Source organism: Taudactylus pleione, unplaced genomic scaffold (genome assembly GCF_031769625.1).
Source record: "Taudactylus pleione unplaced genomic scaffold, aTauple2 ptg000061l, whole genome shotgun sequence".
Lineage (NCBI taxonomy): Eukaryota > Metazoa > Chordata > Amphibia > Anura > Myobatrachidae > Taudactylus > Taudactylus pleione.
Window position 1 is genome coordinate 1,380,494 of NW_028284463.1, and position 6,920 is coordinate 1,387,413.

Sequence of the window (6,920 nt, forward strand, 5' to 3'; positions counted from 1 at the left end):
TCACACTGAAGTGATCACAGTGCTTGTGGTAGGGTATACTCTACCTCAAGCGCTGCGTTCGCTTCCGATTGTACCCGATGTACCGATGGTTGTATACACTTCCTGGAGATGACGTGCGCAAGTGGGCATCTTAAGACAGGCTGGTGGGCGTCTGCATGCACAAAGCGATCGCCTGCCATGCCGTCACTTAGCCGAATTTGCATTTGCTGGGAACGAGCGTTCGCATCTAGCGACCGGGACTGAATCGAGCCCAAAGTCCTAAATGCCACAAAAGTAGGGACAATTACTGTACGTAATTGTTACAGGCATAGATGTACTGTAATTGCTGCAGCAACTCAGTGGCAACAAGTATACACCCTAGACCAGGCATGTCAAACTCAAAATACCAACCGGGCCAAATATTCAAGGTCTAAGAGTGTGTGGGCCGCAAGAATAAAAAAGTCTTAGATGCAATTTTGAAAGGGTTGTTATTAATAAAAATCAATGCAGTGCCCCCTGTAATAGTGCCCCTTATGCCATGCCCCTTGTATTAGAGCCCCTTATGCAATGCCACTGTAGGTTTGCCCATTATGCAGTGCCCCCTGTATAAGAGCTCCTTATGCAATGCACCCATTGCTCCTTATGCAATGCCCCCTGTATTAGAACCCCTTAGGTAGTGCCCATTATACAGTGCCCCCAGTAGTGCCTCTAATGTTGTGCCCCCAGTAATACCCCTTATGCTGTGCCCCCTCCCCTGTGCAGTACTTACCTTTCTCTTACTTACCTCTCTTCACGCTGGCCGCTGGGCACCGCTCCCACGCAGACGCCTGCCACTGACTGGATCTAACTAGATCCAGCAGGGCAGGCCGCTCACATCGCGGGTGACGTCATGATGTCACCCGCGCAGCCACGAACTGCATCACTGGGAACGCTGGCCTTTGAAGCGATCAGAGGCTTCTTTAGTCTCCGATCGCTTCAGAGACCAGCGTTCCCAGTTTAAACACAAATATTATGTGGCCCAGTCACCCCTGCCGCGATCGGCAGGGGTGACTGGGCCGCATAATATATGTATTTGGGCCCACACTGTTGGGCCACATAAAATGTTTCTTTGGGCCGCATGCAGCCCGCGGGCCGCGAGTTTGACATTCCTGACCTAGACACTGTGGAATGTTGTGCAATAGTAGCTACTGAACCCGACCAGTTAATGGAACTATGGCCCAGAAGACTAGGACACCTATAGTATGATAATATACAGAAACTTCTAGATGGCATGGTGACTGGGATGTCTGTAAACAATCCTTAAAGACCAGAGTCTGAAAACTGCGTAAAAGGCAAGCAAACACATTACACCTTTCCCAAGTCTGCATCCAGAGCAAAAGTGCCATTATCCATGAGTGGGAAACGTTACTTTATGACACCTATCAATGATGTTACTGGGATGACGCATGTTCATTTCCTGAGAGACAAAAAGTGAAGTAACAGACAAATTTAAAGAGTAAAAGAATCTTTTTGAAAACCAAACAGGTCTGAAAGTGTAGAAAATATGAGAACAGAGATCTACCCAACTATCTTAAAAGAAATGGCGTACAGCATCACCTAACTATCGCATATATTCACCAGGACAAAACGGTGGGCGTGAAAGAGCAAACAGAACAATAATTATCAGGAGAACTTGAGCTATGCTGGACGATACAGGTCTTGACAAAAGATTTTGGGCAGAAGCAGTGCAAACAGCTGTTTACCTTAAAAATGTAATACCTACAGTGGCAGTCAAAGACGAGACACCATTGGAAGCATGGATAGTCAAAAGAACAAGTATTGGTCATTTACGAGAGTAGACACAAGCTTGATCCTAAATCCATCACATGTAATATGCTAGGATACTGTAGCAAACAGAGCAAAGGTTACAGATTGTGGGACATCTGTAACAAAAAAGCTTCTAATGTCAAGGGACAATGCGTTTCATGAGACTACTACATCTAAAGTCCAGCAAAAACAATGTAGAGCCACAAAGACATGATGCTAGACATGCCTGCAGCTGAAAAATACAGATGACCACAGGAGTTCCATGAGGAGCAACAAAGGGAAACATCCCAGAAAGTACAGTGAGGAGTTTGCCTTGTTTGCTGTGAACCTCAGATACTCCAAGATCCAAAAGCTTACCGCAGCCTGACAGGATCTTAGCAGCTGCGAGGCCAAGAAATCTGCATCCACCAACAAAGACCTTGTCTCGTCCCTCCCGGAAAATTGGAGCAACATGCCCCCCTTTCCGGTCATGCTGTCCAGGAACGCCCTGTGCATGCACAGTCCTCCAACCATCGGAGATGTGCGCTAACCATTGGGTTAGCGCACATTTCTGAATCAGGCCCTATGTGTGAGTTAGGTACCTTTAGTCCAGAGAAAACCATCAACATTGATATCAAACACTACTATGTCAGGGAGCTGATAGAGAATGTGTCAGTTAGTTGCAACATGTTGACAAAAGGTTTGACCTCTCATGTAACAGGAGGGTGCAAGTTGGGGGGTGTTGGATCCATTCTTGCAGGTAAGAGTCTCTAGGACACACTGCGGCTCTGTCAGAAGGTTTAGCCTCCAACATGAGCTACTGCGTGGCTTCTCTAGTGTATTTTCTTCCATTGGCATGGACGAGCCCCTGAGACTCTCTCCTACTATAGAGCCATACAAGACCCCCACAGGTCTCCATATTACCTTATACTACCACTGGTTGTATCAACCAGGGTGTATGCTCCATTACCATCGGGCGCACTACAACGCCCAGCATGCCCAATCGCTCCAGGTTGCACTTAGCAGGCCCACTCTAATAACTCTGCTAATATTGAAGTGGATGAGCTAGAGCAGTAGAAGATCACACCGGGTTCCACTGCTGTCAGCATAGAACTGAGACTACAGGGTGCATAGACTCACCAGCGCTGGACAGTCACCAGATCTCAGTACAATAGAGCACCTTTAGGATATGATGGAATGGCAAATTCACAGCATGAATGTGCAGCCAACAAATCTGTAACTGCGTGATGCTGTCATGTCGCCTGGGCCACAGTCTCGAAGGAATGTTTCCAACGCCTTGTTGTATCCCTGCCACAAAAATTTCAGGCAGATCTGGTGACAAAAGGGGGAAAGGTCCTGCAAAGTAACTAGAAACTTTAGCACCTGGGGCAAAACTCAAAACAAACTTCCCCTAACTAACTTAACCTAAAATCCCTCTGTGGCTTTGCACCCTGGGTGGTTAACCCTATCATACAGCCCTAGTTATGGCTCTACTGATGGCCTCAGCGGCCTCTGAGTGTATATCAATGATATATTTTTATGGTACCAATCCATGGGATGTAGTTAAATTACCACCGGACGGTATGCCAGCGGTCGATATCCTGGCACCAGAATCATGACCCGCGGGCAGAATACCAGTGCCGATATGCCGACATCAGTTGAGATGCCGACGCAGGAATCCTGACATCCCGAACATAAGTATAGCGGGCCGGGTTAGCTTTAAGCGCGCGGGGGGGGGAGAGTTAGGTTTAGCCGCTACCGGGGGGCGTATAGGGTTAGGCTGCGGAGGGATGGTGGGTTAGGCAGCAGACAGGGTGGTTAGGTTTAGCTACCATGGGGGCATTAGGTTTAGGCACTAAGGAGGGAGGGTTATGTTTAGGCACTAAGGGAGGATGGTTGGGGTGCAGGGGGGAGGGTTATGGTTATGATATAGGAAGGGAGGGTTAGGGTTAGGAGGGGAACGGGAGTGGGTTAGCATACTTACGGAGCCCGTCGGGATTGTAACCATCGGGATGCCACTGATCTGGATTCCGGCCTCCCATACCCAAACCCAATTCCATAGGCTTCTACTTATATAGGTTTATGAACTGGATTACGCTAGAATACAGAGTCAAATGTGTATAGCTGGATCATACATTATGCACCCTAGGCTCCTGCCTAGGGCCCAGTGGCTACAGAGGGGCCCCAAATATCCTAACCCATGTGTTGGTGTAATTATATAATTTTCAGTGGTGGGAATAGAGCCCAAGGACACATGTTGCCTACAGCCCCACAGGGTCTTAATCTGGCTCTGCTGGCGGGTAGCAGTGTGGGACAGAGAACAATAGGGGTATTTATCAAAAATAAAATTTCCAATGCAATCTGGGCGCAATGTTGTCGCCCAAGATCGCATTGTAGGATGTGATTTTACCAGTGACATGTAATTTACTGGTGACATGTATCAACCAGCCATTGCAGGGACAGGAAGTTATGTAAATAGTCCAGAATACATCCAATACTTTGAGAAAAGTTCTCTAAGTACAGTATGCATTCAGTAACTGCATGTGTTTATAATTTATAATCGAGTGGGTATTTAAACCCTATTAGTGACCCACACACTTATACACCTACTGTATACTCCTGAGGAAACTGGTGGACAAATATACCAGTGAAACACGTTGAGAGGTCTATTTCCACAGCTCCCTAACGGGTGTGGTATAAGTGATAGACAGTAATTAGTTAGACAATGTCTAGATAGACACCAGATGTTAGACAGTCAATAGTTAGACAGGGGAAAAAGTTAGACACAAACAAAAGTCAGACACATTAAAGTTAGACATGTAAAACGTTCGACAGCTACAAAAGGTCGACAGGGTCAAAAGTTCGACATGAAAATTGTTGACACAAAAATGGTCGACAATTATTTTTTTTGTTTTTTAGCCCTAATCTTCACCCTAACCCTCCCCTTGGTGCCTAACCCTAACCCTCCCTCCTGGTGCCTAACCCTAACCGTCTGGCTAAGTGTCTAACCCTAACCATCACCAAGTGTCTAACCCTAACCGTGGGGGTAAGTGCCTAACCCTAACCCTCCAGTAAGTGCCTAACCCTAAAAAACAAACCAAAAAAATGTGTCGACCATTTTTGTGTCGATCTTTTTCATGTCAAACTTTTTACCCTGTCGATCTTTTGTACCCATCGAACTTTTTACATGTCTGACTTTAGTGTGTCTGACTTTTGTCTGTGTAGAACTTTTATCCTTGTCTAACTATTAACTGTCTAACATCTGGTGTCTATGTAGACATTGTCTAACTAGTTACTGTCTGTCTATAGTCCGGAACCCGACTGGTAATCACTTGTGCTGCTTATTATTATCCTTTGGACATATAGGACGGAGTCCTAATCCCAGTATAAATTATTTGGGATTTGCAACCATTCTGCAAAATTTGCATTTTTTTTATTCTTCATGCTTGTACTATTATTGTAATTTGAATACCTAACTATGCACTGTTTTTAGTGTACTATTTCTTGCTTATGAATTAAATGTATTTTTATTTATAGTTTAAAACCGTCCATCTTATTCATTTATCTATTTACTCATTGTGATTTCTGGATTTGGTTAGCGCTGGTTCTTGTGCTATTATCTATTTATGTTGGGACTGACTATCCCTTTACCATCTGCTAAACTGACAGCGCAACAGTTTTATTTAATTTACTTTATTATTGCAGGGACAGGGGTCCGAAAGGGGCCGGTCTCTGCGATGTGCACTGAGTGCTGCCAGGGCTACTACACATGCGAAGTTCCGCTGACTGCACATGTATTGGCGCGCCCCCTCTCGGTGCCCCTTTGTGCAACGCTGTCCTTCAGTGGGAAAGTCTTCACTCTTCCTGTCTCCTGCTCTGCAAACTTCTGCCCCCTGGTGGTAATCTAAGACCACTCATGCAAAACAAGGAGGATAGAAGCTCCATTTACGCTGCTGCCATTTGGGCTGAAGAGTTGGGAGCAAAGTAAAAGAAAAAAAAGCAATTAACTTTGCCCCTGAAACACACAGGGCCGGTGCAAGGTTTCAGGGCGCCCTAGGCAAAGGTTTACAATGCCGCCCGTTTTCCCCCAAACCCTCCGCCCAGCTCACACACATACACAGCGCCATAATAATATTTACATGACCCAAATTAAAGGCATGATTCCCACTGCAGTGCCCCCAGTAGTAATGGCCCCTGTAGTGCCCCCAGTAGTAATGCCCTTGTAGTGCCCCCAGTAGTAATGCTCCCTGCAGTGCCCCCAGTAGCAATGCTCTTGTAGTGCCCCCAGTAGTAATGCTCCCTGTAGTGCCCCCAGTAGTAATGTCCCTTGAAGTGCCCCCAGTAGTAAGGGCCCCTGTAGTGCCCCAGTTGTAGTGCTCCCAATAGTGCCCCCATATGATGCCCCCAGTAGTAAGGCCCCAGTAGTGCCCCCTGTAGTAAGCCCCCGCACACACATACACACAAAAGAAAAAAATACTTACCTTAAACCCCGCTCCAGTGCCTACTGCCATTCGTCCCCGGCGCCCGCTCCTTGGAACTATGGGAGTGACGTCATGACGTTACTCCCATAGTGCACTGCGGGACCCGGAAGCCGGAGCTCAGGAGTGAGCTCCGTCCTTCGGCTGCGCTGGTGCCGGGGAAGGGAGGGGGAGAGGAGCCCCATAGCAACCGCACCCCCTTCACCCTCCATAGTTAGGCAGACTCAGAAGCGCCCTCTAGCGGCCGGCACCCCTAGGTAGTTGCCTAAGCTTGCCTAGTGGTAGCGCCGGCCATGGGAACACACCATGTTGCAAAGCAAGGGGGGCAAATACATTTATTATATTTGCATGCAGGGTAAATATTGGCTGCTTTTGAATGTAGCCCACAAATGCTGGACAGCTTTATTATTACACTGCAATTTACAACTGAGATAGGACATGCCCCTCCCACATCTAATCTTATATGTAAGGAATGTTGTAGGCAGCTGTTTATTCATTTCATATTACTGACAATTGTTTATTAGTGTTGAAGATTTGAGGGTGGGAACAGATTCTAAGTTTTAATCCTTCGCTTTTCATTCTACCTGTAGCACTACGCATGAGGACTGTTTTATTACAGGTGGTGAGTTCACCATATAACATAGAGGAGTCCATTCATCACTCCCCTTTTACCTTCCT